The following is a 16,847-nucleotide window of genomic DNA, read 5'->3' on the forward strand; positions in this document are numbered from 1 at the left end:
CAACAGGCAAGGGGGCAGGGGCAGGATCTGCTCCTAAGGTAGCATGGGTGACATTCAGAGGATTCCAAGGAAAGCTTATGGGCGCTCTGAAGATGAACACAATCCTATCTTTGGCACTGCCAGGGAAAACTGAGCTGGTAAGGTTCAACTATTACTGGTAATGAGAACTCATCGGAACTAATAAACTGATGAAGCAAATACAATTTGGGGTATGTTAATATTAACTAACAGTTGATGTGACCTCTTTCAAATTCACGTCAATTTAGGACATTCAAGACTTCTCTGAAAAGTTCCCAAGTAATGTCAAATACGCTGGTTTGCCTACTATACTTTGAGTAACAAGGAATTATAACATATGGCCATAGGTCCTCTAAAAGAATAGTATTGAGCTAAACAGTGCCCTGGACTTGAACTACAGTGTTGGTTTCATTGCTCTGTGCTTTGCTTCCATTTTTATAAATCCTCAGAAACTTCCTCTTACTTGCTAAAATTTAGACCCGCTCACAACATTTTTGCCATCTTTGTGTGGTTACTGAAAATAAAGAGAAAACCTCATTTGTAAAAGAAATGCCTAAGGAGCAAAGCTGTCTACTTTTGGGAAGGGAAGGAATCTCCTTTTCTGAAGGACATATTAAAATTAATCATAGAAACAGACTTTGAACTTTCATCATATTTGGCCTGACATTTGATTTTCCAGAATGACTAATAAATGAGAGAAGAGAGAAAAAGCGAAGTCATTTGAATATGATCCCTTCCCTTCCTTAATCTCAATATAAACTATCTAGGGTTGTGAGGAGACTTTAAAACATAAAATCAAAACATGTGCTGGTGAGCTTCTAAATCTTATCATTTTGGCTCCAGGGTGGTGCAGAAACAAGAGGGGTAGATGAGGGACTACAAAGAATAAAAGTTGTTTTCACCCTGGGTGACACACCCTCTTCTCACTTAGGCCCCAGCCCAAGGGGTTTGTTTTTCTTCCTTTAAGTATTTTCAGAGAATATTTTTTAAAATAAAACATCATTTTTTTTTATTTTTCCATAAGTTATTGGGGTACAGGTGGTATTTGGTTACATGAGTAAGTTCTTTAGTGATGATTTGTGAGATCCTGGTGAACCCATCACCCGAGCAGTATACACCGCAACATATTTGTAATCTTTTATCGCTCACCTCCCCTCTCAATCTTCCCCCCAAATCCATAAAGTCCATTGTATCATTCTTACACCTTTGCATCCTCATAGCTTAGCTCCCACTTATCAGTGAGAACATACAATGTTTGGTTTTCCATTCCTGAGTTACTTCACTTAGAACAGTAGTCTCCAATCTCATCCAGGTCATTGCAAATGCTGTTAATTCATTCCTTTTTATGGCTGAGTAGTATTCCATTGTGTGTGTGTGTGTGTGTGTGTATACATATTATATATATAATTTATATATATGATATATATGTATATGTATATATGATATATATGTATATATATGATATGCGTGTGTGTGTGTGTATCTCTTTCTCTCTCAGAGTTCTTTATCCAGTCGTTGATTCATGGGCATTTGGATTGGTTCCATGACTTTGCAATTATGAATTGTGCTTCAATAAACATGTGTGTACAAGTGTCTTTTTTGAATAATGACTTCTTTTCCTCTAGGTAGATACCCAGTAGTGCGATTTCTGGGTCAAATGGTAGTTCTGCTTTTAGTTCTTTAAGGAATCTCCACACTGTTTTCCATAGTGGCTGTACTAGTTTACATTCCCACCAACAGTGTAGAAGTGTTGCCTGATCACTGCATCCATGCCAACGTCTAATATTTATTGATTTTTTTATTATGGCCATTCTCGCAGGAGTAAGGTGGTATCACACTGTGGTTTTGATTTGCATTTCCCTGATCATTAGTAATGTTGAGCATTTTTTCATATGTTTGTTGGCCATTTGTATATCTTCTTTTGAGAATTGTCTATTCATGTCCTTAGCCCACTTTTTGATGGGATTGTTTTTTTTCTTACTTATTTGAGTTCACTGTAGATTCTGGATATTAGTCCTTTGTCAGATGGATAGATTGTGAAGATTTTCTCCCACTCTGTGGGCTGTCTGTTTACTCTGCTGACTGTTCCTTTTGCTGTGCAAAAGCTCTTTAGTTTAATTAGGTCCCAGCTATTTATCCTTGTTTTTATTGTGTTTGCTTTTGGGTTTTTGGTCATGAAATCTTTACCTAAGCCAATGTCTAGAAGGATTTTTCCAATGTTATCCTCTAGAAATTTTAGTTTCAGATCTTAGGTTTAAGTTCTTAATCCATCTTGAGCTGATTTTTGTATAAGGTGAGAGATGAGCATCCAATTTCATTCTCCTACACGTGGCTAGCCAATTATCCCAGCACCTACTCCCCTCAAGCATCACACTCTAAAATCTCACACAGAAAGCTCTTTCCACAACCAACCTAAAACATAAGGCAGACACTCAGGGGCTAGAACACAAGCAGAAAGAAGCTTTACATTACACTCAGGGGTCAGGGGTACACAGGCACACCCACCATCATTAGAAGGCCATCTCTGACAAAGACAGCACCAACTCAGGCTCAACCTCCAGAGCTAGCTCGGTGGGGCCAGCCTTCCCCCTGCTTCTGCTACTATCTTGAAGCCCTGGGCTTGGACCCTCCACCAGCAGTACCTTGGTAACCCTGCCCACTCTGGCTCAACTGACTTTTCTTCTGACAGTATGTGAAGAGCAGGTATGTTACACAGCACTTCTCCTCCAGCAGAGACTCTCTAAGCACTGTATACCAATATTAGCTTCAGAAGGTGAAGACCAGCTGCTTCTTTCAGCTGGCCAGGCCCAAGCAGGTCACGGATGAGAGAACACATACCTTGCATACAGACAGCAGAAAAGCAGCTAACTCAAGTAAAATGTAGCCAGGCAGGAATCTAAACTGGGATAGGTGACTGATAAAGTAATTTAGTATTCCCTTCTATTTCAGCCTGCCAGTCAAGTGGTTGTTTTTCATCTGTCCTTCCATTTATTTATATTATATTCCTTGCCTATTTAAAAAAAATGAGGGCGTTTATGATAAAAGTCAAAAATCCAATTGATTCATTAAAACAAAAATGGAAGAACCAATACGTGGATTGAAAAGCTAGGAAAACACTGACTATAAAGCCTAAGCTATAGACAAATCATTGTAATCATCCCCCAAATTAGCTCTGTGCTCCTGGTAGTCAAGGTGAAAAAAGGAAAACTATTAATATAAAAACTATCATCTAATAAAAGGAAACACATTTGTTCATTAAAAGAAACAAAAATTTTTCTCGCTATAAACTCTAACATGACCTCTCTACATATTGGGTTTTCCCAGTTATGATTAAATCATAATCAAGAATGTCTTGTTATTCTGGGAACTGATACTGCCGTATGCCGGAGAGTCAGAGGCCACTGTCTCGTCTCTGGATTTTACATATGCTGCTATGTAGGGAATATGTAATGACATTATAATGTTTAAAATTATACTTCTGAAATGAAAATGAAATATTGAACCTGAAAATCCAAACAACTCTAAAAATTAGCATCTCTTAGAATATCGATCATTTCCATATTATAGTCCCAGTGTCTTGTGGAAGGAAGGTCCATGCATGTTAAATATGGGATAGGTGAAGCTCATCTCCTGAAATCTACCTTCCTATTTTTTACCCCACAGATGATAATGTTTATTTTTTAAGGTTTTATTTTGGTAATTTAAAAAATTGTGATAAAATATACATAACATTAAAATGACCATTTTAACCATTTTAAGTGTACAATTCAGTGGCATTATGTACACTCATTTTCCCTCCCACTGATGCAGCCCCACCTCCACCCTAGACCCTCCTATAGGGAGAAAACTGATAGGCATTATTATTTTTCTTGGAACTGTATATCTATTTACCTCTTAAAAAGAAGTTTATCTCAAAAAGTGATGTTGATTATAAGGGAATGCATGAGGGATTTTCAGAGATGAGAGACAATGAGGCAAAGAAGTCTGGGTAAGCCTGGCGCGGTGGCTCAAGCCTGTAATCCCAGCACTTTGGGAGGCCGAGACGGGCGGATCACGAGGTCAGGAGATCGAGACCATCCTGGCAAACACGGTGAAACCCCGTCTCTATTACATACAAAAAACTAGCCGGGCGAGGTGGCGGGCGCCTGTAGTCCCAGCTACTTGGGAGGCTGAGGCCGGAGAACGGCGTGAACCCGGGAGGCGGAGCTTGCAGTGAGCTGAGATCTGGCCACTGCACTCCAGCCTGGGTGACAGAGCGAGACTCCGTCTCAAAAAAAAAAAAAAAAAAAAAAAAAAGAAGTCTGGGTAAGAAGTCCTTCCATATGTCCTTAATAGAATATTTTCTTTCCCCCTGCTATCTTGAGGGTATAAGGAAGAAGGATGAGATTTAGAATTGCTACTTTTCCATGTGTTAGTTACATAGGCTTTCAACCAGCATCTTTCAGTCTTAATGTCTTTATCTGTGAAATAGATGGTAGTAATACTGATATCAGCATTACTGTATACATTAAATGAGGTAATACATATCAAGAGGTAACATTAAAATTGCTGTGCATGAATTGGTTATTACTTACATGAAATTCTGGTTCTAATTAATATCATTAGGTTGCAAGCTCCTTGAGGGTAGAGTCTAGTCTGAGCCCCAGCCTGAGCACATGTTGGCACTGAACAAACATTGGTTAAATGTATGGAAGAACCAAGATACTTGCATTCCACAGAAAATTCATAATGTATCTAGGATAATGAGAAGCAAAACTACAAAGGAGTAAATAGCTTAAAAAAGAAAGTGAGTCTGTGTGATTTGTTGTGCTCCAGCCCCAAAGTGGGTGGAATGATCATTAGTTCATGAAAACTGGTACTCAGGTAATGGACACTCACAAATGAGTGGCACAACCTCCTGTAGAACAATTTGACAAAGTCATCAACACCTTAAAAACAAGCATAATAAGCCACAAAATTTCAATTCCAATTCAAGAAAGCTATGAGAAATATTGAAAGATATACACAAACATGTAACTATAAGGAGGTTATTATACTGAATACAGGAAAACCAGAAGCCACTTTCTTGCCCAGCAACAGGGACTGGCAAAATAAATTACACATATCCAGACAATAGGACACAATGCAGCCAACCTTTAAAATGATTGTATAGAAGAGTATTTATTGATAAGAAAAGATGTCTAGAATATACTCAATTTTTAAAAAGAGGTTACCAAGCAATAAACACAAAAAGAAAAAATAGTCCACATGATGGACGGTGATGAACCATATATCTTACTGGACTGTGGTCCAGTAAGATTATAATACAGCAGAAAAATTTCTCACCTAGTGATATCATAACCATCCTAACATTATAGCACAGTATGTTACTCATGTGCTTCTAGTGATGCTGGTGTCAACCTACTGTGCTGCCAGTCATACAAAAAAGCACAGCACATACAATTATGTATGGTACACAATACTTGATAATGATAATCCATAACTGTTACTGGTTTATGTATTTACTATCCCATACTTTTAATTGTTATTTTAGATTATACTCCTACTTATATATATATTTTAAGTTAACTGTAAAACAGCCCCAGACAGATCTTTCACAAGGTATTCCTGAGGAACGCATTGTTATCATAGGAGACTACAGCTCCATGCATGGTATCTCCCTGAAGACTTTTCAGAGCGATAAGATGTGGAAGAGGAAGATGGTGATTTTGTTGATCCTGACCTCTTGTAGGCCTAGGCTAGTGTGTGTGTCTTAAACAAAAAAGTTTAGAAAATTTTTTAAAGTTTTTAATAGAAAATGGCTTATAGAATAAGGATATAAGAAAGAAAACATTATAGAGTGGTATGGTATGTTTGTGTTTTAAGCTGTATCACCAAATGAGTCAAAAAGTTTAAAAAATTAAAAACTTTATTTAAAAGTTAAGGCTAATTTATTACTGAATAAAAATATTTTAAGATAAATTTAGTATAGCCCAAGTGTACAGTGTTTATAGAGTCTACAGGAGTATACAGTAATGTCCTAAACTTTCACATTTACTCCACTCACCCACCAACTCACTCGGAATAACTTCCAGTTCTGCAAGCTCCATTCATGGTAAGTGCCCTATATAGGTGTCCTATTTCTAAAATCTTTTATACCATACCTTTACTCTATCCTTTCTATGTTTAGATATGTTTAGACAAACACCATTGTGTTCCAATTACCTACTGTACTCAGTGCAGTCACATGCTGTACAGGTTTGCAGCCTAGGGGCAAGAGGCTATACCATGTAGCCTAGGTGTGTAGTAGGCTGTACCATCTAGGTTTGCGTAAGTACACTCTCTGATGTTCACACAAGGACAAAATCTCTGTTGTTAATCAACACATGACTGCACATGTAACAAAATGTTAACAATGATTAACGTGACTGTACATGTAACAAAATGTTAACAACGGGCTTATACTTACTCTTTCATGTTGTTTTTCTGAATTTTCTCATGTTTCTATGGTTCAGCATGAATTCTTGGTGTGATTTTAAGAAAAAAGAGTTAACAAGAGGAAAAGAAAAAAAAGTGGCCTCAAATACATTTCAAGGAATTTGGGAGGCTTGGGAAACACAGAAAAAGTCTTACAGCACAGACCTATATTTCGATTCCACTGAGGCAACTGAAAGGGTGAGGTGGAGCCTAAAGGCACCAAGTCAGCTGGTAGTTGACTAGTATTTCTCCAGTGTCATGTGGTTCAAGAAAATGCCAATAATCCCGATCTCCAGCCTCCCCAGCCAATGCCACACCAGCCATCCAGCCAGCCTCACTTAGAAACCTGTCAGCATCAGAGCCTTTCCCCTCCTATTTGAGGTCTGGTGATCTGCACAAAGCAAAATGACCCATGCTCTGTGTCACTGGGCCAAGTTTCAAGGATACAGCCCACTGCACCTCCTTCCCATCCCCAGAAGAAAAGGTGAGGCATGGGGCTTCAGGGCAAACACTCCAGCCAGTGCTCCTCAAACCATGAACAAGGCACCACCACCAAGGCTCGGGGCCTAATGAGGAACGATTGCTAAACAATCTGATTACTCAATTTTTAACTTTGCTACACACACAAACACACACGTGTTCACACAATGTAAGCAGTAGAGAAGTATCAGTTCTGGGTTTCTGCAGTTGCTACATTTTTATATTTTCCGGTTGAAAATTGCTTCATTCTCTGCAAATATCCTTCCCACTTCATCTCTCTAGCCTTCTTGCTTTACTGAGAGCCCTGAAACTCCCCATGCCTGGAGTGTATAAATCTGTTCACAAACCTATGGCACAACCATGAAATTATTGGAAATTCTTCATGGCCTGGGTCCTTGCTCTGAAAATGTCTTCTTGTGCTGTATCTCTAGCAGCCTTCCAGCACATGACTCGTGCCCTCTCCTCAGTGCTCAGACGGGTCTGAGGATACTGGAGCAATTTCAGGAAAGATCTAGCACCAGGTTTCTCCAAGAACAAAGGCTCTTCAGCATCAACATCACACTGGATCCAGAATTCTGTTTTACGATGTCTTAGAGAACCATGTTCATTTCCTTCTAAGCACAGAATTGCTGTTCTGAGGACAAGACCAAAACCAAGGCTTTCAGGGACATACATTAGTCCCCTGATCACTTTCCTAATACTCTAAGGGAGAATAGGAAGAAGGGCAGGAAGAAATATAGCATTTGTTGTTGTTGTTGGATAACAAAGATTTTTTTTTTCTAGTAGCTGTGGGCTTATAGCACAGGTTTAATGATGTAGTATCAGGAAACCTCACTTGTTGGGTGGATAAATCTGTTGAGACTTTTTGAGTTCCAATTGAGAAAAATCCCAACACAAGCAGACTTAAGCAAAAGGAAATTTATTGTCTCAAGAAAATGAAAATTTCAAGGGTGGGTTTGGCTAGATACATAATTCAGGTCAAATGATGGAATTAATCAATGTCTCTCTTGCTGTTTGTGGAATTTCCTCTCCATTCACTTTATTCTCAGCACATTGACAAAAATTCTTGAAATTCAAAAAAAACAGGCTTTCATCAAATTAGATTAAAGAAAGAGAGCTTCTCACCTTTAAAACAAAATTCCTTCCAGCTTTAAGGTATAATTGACAAATATTGTATATATTTGTATTGTACAACATATTTTGAGAGAGAGATAGTGGAATGATTAAATCAAGCTATTTAGTATATCTGTCATTTCACATATTTATCATTTTTGTGATGAGAACATTTAAGATCTACTCTTTTAGCAATTTTCAAGTATATAGCGTATTATTATTAACCATAGTCACTATACTGTACAATAGATCTCCAGAACTTGCTGATCCGGTCTAACTGAAACTATATACCCTTGGACCAACATCTCCCCATCTCCCACACTCCCAGTCCCTGGCAACTACTGTTCTACTCTCTGTTTCTATGAGTTTGTCTTTTGTAGATTCCACATGTAACTGACTCATGCAGTATTTGTCTTTCTGTGTCTGGCTTATTTCACTTAGCATAATGTCCTCCAGGTTCATTTCTGCTGTTACGAATGGCAGAATTTCCTTCTTTTTTAAGGCTGAATACTATTCCATTACATATAAACATATCTCATTTTCTTTATCCATTCATCTTTCAATGAATCCTTGAGTTGATTTCATATCATAGCTATGATGAATAATGCTTGATATGGTTTGGCTGTGTCCCCACCCAAATCTCACCTTCAGTTGTAATAAACCACATGTATCAAGGGTGGGGCCAGGTGGAGATAATTGAATCATGGAGGCGGTTTCCCCTGTACTGTTCTTGTAGTAGTGAATAAGTCTCTTGAGAGCTGATAGTTTTACAAGTGGGAGTTTCCTGCACAAGCTCTCTTGCCTGCCCCCATGTAAGATGTGACTTTGCTCCTCATTCACCTTCTGCCACGATTGTGAGGCCTCCCCAGTCATGTGGAACTGTGAGTCAATTAAACTTCTTTCCTTTATAAATTACCCAGTCTTGGGTATGTCTTTATTAGCAATGTGAGAACAGACTAATACAATGCTGCAATGAGCATAGGAGTCCAAGTATCTCTTGGATATACTGATTTCATTGTATTTGGATATATTCCCCAAAGTGAGATTGCTGCATCATATGGCAGTTCTATTTTTAATTGTTTGAGGAATCGCCATACTGTTTTCCATAATGGCTATACTAACTTACATTCCCATCATCATTTCTTTTGTCTTTTTAATAATTGCCATTCTAACTGGAGTAAGATAGTATCTCATTGTGATTTGATTTGCATTTCCCTGATGCTTAGTTATGTTGAGCCCTTTTTCATTTACCTGTTGGCCATTTGTATGTCTTCTATGGAGAAATGTCTGTTTAGGCCCTTTGACCATTTTTGTAATTGGGCTACTTTCTTTCTATTGAGTTTTTGGGTTCCTTATATATTCGGGATACTAACCTCTTATGAGATGTGTGATTTGCAAACATTTTCTTTAGGTTGTCTCTTCACTCTGTTGATTGTTTCCTGTGCTATGCAGAAACCTTTTAGTTTGGTGCAATCCCAGTTGTCCATTTTGCTTTTGTTGCCTGTGCTTTGGGGTTCACATCCAAAAATCATTGCCCAGACCAGTGTCAAGAAGATTTTTCTCTATACTTTTCTTTAATAGTTTTACAATTTCAGGTCTTACATCTAAGTCTTTAATCCACTTTGAATTGATTTTTATATAGTGTGAGATAAATGTCATATTTTATTCTTACACATGTAGATATCCAGTTTTCCCAGCATCCTTTACTAAAGAGACTATCCTTTCACCATTGTGCATTATTGACACCTTGTTAAAGATCAATTATGGTAAATACATTAATTTATTTCTGGGCTCTCTATTCTATGTGTCTGGTTTTATAGCAGGATCATGCTGTTTTGATTACTGTAATTTTGTAGTAGATTTTGAAATCAGGTAGTGTGATGCCTCTGGCTTTCTCTTTTACTCAAGATTGCTTTGGCCATTCAGGGTCTTTCATGGTTCCATATAAATTTTAGGATTGTTTTCCCTATTTCTGTATAAAATGCCACTGAAATTTTGATAGGCATTGCATTGAATCCATAGATTGCTTGGGGTAGTATAGACATGTTAACAATATTAATTCTTTCTAACCATGAACATGGAATATCTTTCCATTCATTTGTGTCTTCTTCAATTTCTTTCATCAGAGTCTTATAGTTTTCCATGTACAAATCTTTCACTTGCTTGGTTAAGTTTATTCCTAAGTTTTTTTTGTCTGTTTGTTTTCTGAGATGGAGTCTCGCTCTGTCGCCCAGGCTGGAGTACAGTGGTGCGATCTTGGCTCACTGCAACCGTTGCCTCCTGGGTTCAAGCAATTCTCCACCTCAGCCTCCTGAGTAGCTGGGACTGCAGGTGCATGCCACTACGTCCAGCTAATTGTTGTATTTTTTGTAGAAACAGAATTTCACCATGTTGGCCAGGTTGGTCTCAAATTCCTGACCTCAAGTGATTTGCCCACCTCGACCTCCCAAAGTGCTGGAATTACAGGCATGAGCCACCATGACTTACCCATTCTCTGCTTTTAAATAGCTCCATATAAATCTCATAGAGATTCCTGTTGGACTGGTCTGAATGATATGCTCTCTGCACAACTCAGATGACTTGGGAGATAAATAAGCTTATTGACTAAAACTTGGGTCACATGCCCTCCTCTAGCTCCTCCAAAGAAAAACTGAGGTGATGTTACCAGAAGAAGACAGAAAGAATGGAAGTCAGGCAAAACACTAGATGGGTGTATGGTGGTCTTAGAAAGACTGCTGCGGGTATAGCTGGGACTCCTGAAGGGTTAGCAGTTGTAAGGACCAATCATGTCAATAGCTCAGAAGCTCAAGGGTTTTAGAGAAGGTGGTGAAAACAACTTTCAGAAGCATCCACACTCCAGAGTTGAATCATCACAACTCCTAAATTCAGGGAAATATAGACTCATGTAAGCAGATGTGTTTCAAAAAGGCTTCATAGAGAATGTAGGACTTGCACTGAGTCTTGAAGAATGGGTAGGATTTGGGCTGAAAGATGGGGAGGGAGAGCAGCAAGAATAATCCAGACCTGCATGAATAAAGCCAAGGAGTCTGGCTCAAATGCGGAAAACCATGGTGGGAGAGGAAGAGCCACAGCCTCCCTGTGAGATCAGCCTATAGCAGATGAGGAGGCAAACTGGGCAAGAGTAGCAAGGCGTTTGAGTCTCCAGACTAAATTGACATTACTGAAAGTAGTGATTAACTTTCTTTCTGTCCTCCTCCTCTTTTTGTCTCTAAGGTTTTAACATCGCCAATATTTTGATTCTCCCTTGGTCTAAATATGGGGGTTTTCTGTATTCCATTTTAATTGTTCCAAAGAGCAGGGTTGCAGAGCCCATGAGCCACATACAGGAAAGCATTCCCTCCAGCCCCTTCCCCCGATCCACCCCAAGCACATGCTTTACCCCATCAAGTGTCTAGTACACCACAAGCCTGAGGTCTCCATCCTCTCATCAAGGTGTCCATACTGCCAGGCAACAGGTGCATATTGACAAAGTTAAGGAACCCAGTTCCTAGAAGATGTAATAGTTTAATTAGATCACTAGTAAGTAGAGATAAATATCTATTGTCATTCAGGAGAAAACAAGGGGCTGGCAGACTGCGGGATAGAACAGGTAAGGAATGGAGAAGAAAGAGTTAAAGAAAAGTCTGAAAATGAGAAATCCTTTCAGAGTCTGGGAAGGTGGTCAAGTGAGAAGCCTGAATATACAGTGAAAAACACAGGCTTGGAATCAGAAAAAATCTCAGTTTGAATCTTTCACTTACTAGTTTGGGGCAGAACTTAATCTCTTTTTTGTAAATGAGGAACCGCAGGTTCCTTATCAACAAAACAAGGATAATAAAACTTGTGGTTTATTGCAGTATTAATAAAGATGAAGGAAGTAGAGTGCCTTGTTCTTCAGATCATTGTTCTGCCACTTCCCTGCTGTGAGTCCTTGGTCACATTAACCTCTTTAAACTGCAGTTTCCTCATCTGTAAAGTAGAAATTATAAAAGCACGTAGCTCATAGGGTTGTAGTGAGGATTAAATAGGAAGATGCACATAACAAGCTCAACACAGTAGCTATTGTAAGCACCTAATACATGTTAATGATGATGATGGTGATGCTGAATATATTAATTATATCAGTTAGGATGGTTGCAAATGTACGTGACAGAAAACCCAGGCAGAAGTGACTTAAACAGCAAGGATATGTTATTATTCACATGACAAGAAGTCCTGAGTTCAAGATGTTCCAGAATAGGAAATTCATTGGTTCAAAGATTTCATCAAGGACTTAAGTTCTTTCCTGTCTTCACTCAGAGTTTCTCAGCATGTTGGCTGTTTCCAATTTGGGCTGTCCCCTCATGGGTGCAAGATGACTGCCACTACTCCAGATATGATATCTTCTAACAACCTCCTACAGTGGAGGAAGGAAGAAACCACTCTTTTCTTTTTAAGACAGAGGAAATTTTTTCTGGAAACCACCATGCACCAGCAGACTTTCCCTTATATCTCATTAACCAGAATTTCATATACATGCTGATGTCTAAACCTATCACTGACCTCTTAAGAGATGAACAAAATCATGTCTCTGTGAGCATGCAAGAAGGTGGATGTGGTGGTTGAGCAGGCAACTGACATCAACCACCTCAATAATGGTAATGAAAACTATGGGCCCTTAGAGGACAGAGTTCTGGGAGAGAAGAGAGAGCCACACCTGGGACAGAGGTGAAGAGGACACTACAGTCATTTAATGGAGCTCTGAAGAGTCTTTGGAGTCACAAAATTTGGAGTCACAAACTGAACTCTTGGCTCTGCCATTATCTAACTGTGTAAACAAGTTATTTACCCTCTATGCCTTTGTTTCCACAGCTATCGAAGGCCAACATCTAATGGATGCTTGAAAATAAAATTAACACCGGGCGCGGTGGCTCACGCCTGTAATCCCAGCACAATGGGAGGCCGAGGCGGGCGGATTACGAGGTCAGGAGATCGAGACTATCCTGGCTAACATGGTGAAAGCCCGTCTCTACTAAAAATACAAAAAAATTAGCCGGACGAGGTGGTGGGCGCCTGTAGTCCCAGCTACTCAGGAGGCTGAGGCAGGAGAATGGCGTGAACCTAGGAGTTGGAGCTTGCAGTGAGCCAAGATCACACCACTGCGCTCCAGTCTGGGCGACAGAGCGAGATTCCTTCTCCAAAAAAAAAAAAAAGAAAGAAAGAAAAGAAAATTAAGCCACACAGAGTATGTGATTAACAAATAAGTGAAATTATCATTAGTACTTCTGGCCGAGCAACAGGCACAGGCACAGGAATCAGACTGGTTGTTACACCAGCAATCACTGAAATTATTGAATACAAATATAAGTCTATATGTAGTGCTTCAACAGACTTTCTTCTCCAGGATGAGAAAGCTTGTTCAGAATGAAGAGACAAGCAGTGGTTGTGGAGACAAACAGGATTCAAAATCAGATCCCACTGCTACCATTTAGGGAAAGATATTGGGAAAGTTACTGAATCTTGGGAAAGTTATTGAACTGCCTTGTGCTCAGTTTTCTCATCTGCAAAAGAGAGTAACAGCTCATTAAGTTATGAAGATTAAACAAGTTAACTGTGAATAAGGGCAGCCATTGTTAGCATGTTTACTCTTTTCGTATAAAGATGCAGTTACTCTGTTCTGTCTTTTATTCACTTTGCTAATTGTCACTCCAAGAGGAGCAGTGAAAAATCTGGCTTCAATTCTTGTTCTTTCTCTTAGGAGCCACATGGCGTCCGAGTATCAGGTACTCCTTCAATAAAAGGATTGGCCCACTTTTCTCTCCAGAGAGGAGAGTTTCCAAATAAAATATTTTGAAGACTGAAACTCAACATATGATGTCTCATTATTTATACTTATTATCTCCTACGATTCCAATTTTTGTCTCATTCTTTCTTATCACCTACGCTTTTCTTTGGCTTCCTGCCTGGAACTTTTTCCTATACTATGTCACTACTTACCATAATCTCCAATATCTCTACTTTCTCTTCTACCCAAATCTTTATGCATCATTACTTACAATTTCTTAAATGTGCCTTAAACTTTTATTATAGGATAGTGGTGTGTATATACATACATTTAAATTTATTTTAAATTTAATCTCTCCTCAAGCCCACAGAGACTGGTATTAAATTAGCATATGTAAAATGCCAAAGAAGCATATAGTAGTGATTACTATAAATGCTAAATAAAATATGATTTCAGCAACTGTTTGCTGAGGTCCTCCTGTGTATACAACACTGTGCTACAGAGATGACTCTAACGAGAGTTCCTGGCCTGAAAGAGGTGACATATTCCAGTTTGGGAGTTAAGACTTGTCAATAAGTAAGCACTATACATAAAACACTTCTAAAATAATAGAGGCCTTTCAGAAAGATTGATGGGTTTATTTGAACCAGGTGGCAACACAGTCACCCTCTCTGCCCACCAAGATGGTGCTGAACCCCAGCAGCAACTAAGACATGTCGAAAAAGATGTTTTGATGCCTCACATAATGAGAAAAATGGCCAGAGAGAGGTGTTCTGAACAAGTTCAAGATTTTACCAAGTGTTGCAAGAACTCTGGAATCCTTAGGGTGGTAAAATACTGGAAAGAAAATTCTGCATTGAAAGACTCTCTTAACTGCTTACTATAATGATCCAGTCTTTTACAAAGAATACAAAATGTAAAAACTGAAGGAATTTAAGAACTCAGAAAAACTGGAATTTCTACCAAGTAAAAGCTACACAAGCTTCCCATAAGCATGTAGGCAAATATTTGAGTGGCCCTCAGAACTCTAATACTCATGGAAGTCATTTCTGGTAGAAATCACCTGAAATAATAAACTCAAGATAAGAATGTGTGTTTGCTTTATCCTAATTATAGAAATATTAATTTTATCTGAAATCAAGATCTTTTATTAAAAAGAGATTGATGGATTTCAAAGACTTTCAAGTGGACGTATCTGGAAAAAAAAAAAAAAAACACTAAAAGCATTCACTAAAAAAAAAGGTGAATTTTCTTTAACAACATTTAATATCTTAAATGTTTGAGATTATGTCATTTTTCCAGAACAAATGAAACCTGGATGACAACTTGCTATAACTGTACTTAGATATTTATCAATTCTATCTGTTCATTCTTTCTTGATCCTGCCTGAGGAGGAAGCAGAGTCTGGTTGTGTGTCACAGGGTGGGATTGTGGCCTCTAATGTGGGTGTTTAACTCCCAGAAAACAGAATGCTCACCAGGGTGCTTTATTAAGTCTTTATGGGATGGAAGGTGGAATGAATTCCCTTTAACATTTCTGTTTCAGTCTGTGTTCTTGGTGATGAACAGCAGAAAGCAACTCTGACTATATTAAGCAACAACATTTATTAGAAGGTTCTTAGGAGCTCACAGTCCTCAGCAGGCTAAAGGTCAGGCTTGGAACACAGGCTAAGGTATCAAGACCAAAGCCAGTCTCACTCCTAACATTCATGAGGCCCAGAACAAGAGTACAAATAGAGCCCATGGTTAAGCTCACAACCTACCCACTTTTTTATCCTAGTCCCAGCCCCATTTCACACCACAAGGGCCCTCACGCACACTGGTGAAAATCCTCAGCCCTCTTGTCTAAGCTCTTTCTACACATTACTCACACTCCAAACAGATGCTCTTGCCACTCTGAGGACCTGTGATTGCAAACAGTGGTGGCCTGATCTGCTCTCACAGGCTTTGGGCCCTTTGGGCAGGGAATCCCAGGATTCTGGGTACCCAGAGTATAGTCTAGAAGGATAGTCTAGAGAATATGGACTCTAGGGGAGCAGAGGTGAAGCCAGAAGAGATCACAGTGGGGCCCTCTATAGCCCAGGGGAGCCCTCCTGTTCAGGTCTAAAGAAGATCCTGCTTACAGCAAAGGTCTGTCACAGCAAAACTCATTGGGGCTGCCTGGAACCACACTCCTGGCATGAACCTCTACTGTTAGCATTGCAACAATGGGACACCACTCTCTCAAGAGGCCACATCCAGGTGGCATCATCCAATGGCCAAGCACAAGTCGCCTGTCTCCCCCAGGCTTTTCCAGGGAGGAAGAGGCCTCACCTAGGCCCTTGGGCTTCCTCCCAGGACCATGACACAGAGTACAAAAGAAAATTAGGGTGCTATAAACCAGGATGATTCATTGGATAATGCTAAAGCATCAAACATTTATAGCTGTTCCTTAAGACTCTACTACTCTTTTTTTTTTTTTTTTCTTAAATAGAGTTCAGGCTGGTCTCAAACTCCTGGGCTCAAATAATCCTCCCAGCTCAGCCTCCCAAAGTGCTGGGATTACAGGCTTGAGCCACCTCACCAGGCCTTCTGTTACTCTTAATAGCTGTTTATTCTGTGCTAGATCTGGAAACATGACCATTGCCAGATACACCTGAGAAACAAATCTCTAGTTAATGTCAATTTGTGTGTGTGTGTTGGAGTAGGGGTGGGATATACCCATCCATAAGATTACAGGACAAAAAAAAAATCATTTATTTTGTTTTATTATTGTTATTGATCTACCTTCCTACTTTTTCTCATGTTTCTCACCCCCATCTCAAAGATCTCTACTTGCTTGGAAGTTGTAAGTAAGCAAGAAGTCAGTCATGTACCATGTAACAACATTTCAGTCAATGACAGACCACATATATTATAGTGGTACTATAAGGTTATAATACCATATTTGACTGTACCTTTTCTATGCTTAGATACATTTAGATACACACTTACAATTGCGTTGATTGCCTATAGTATTTAGTATAGTAACCTGCCTT

General features: G+C 39.2%; 1 pseudogene; it reads left to right on the top strand.

Annotated features, from left to right (window-relative positions):
* The first annotated feature begins 14,549 nt into the window (after positions 1 to 14,549).
* LOC116274944 lies at positions 14,550 to 14,831 on the top strand (annotated as a pseudogene).
* Positions 14,832 to 16,847: the final 2,016 nt, after the last annotated feature.

The sequence above is a fragment of the Papio anubis genome, chromosome 5 (genome assembly GCF_008728515.1).
Source record: "Papio anubis isolate 15944 chromosome 5, Panubis1.0, whole genome shotgun sequence".
In the NCBI taxonomy this organism is placed as follows: Eukaryota; Metazoa; Chordata; class Mammalia; order Primates; family Cercopithecidae; genus Papio; species Papio anubis.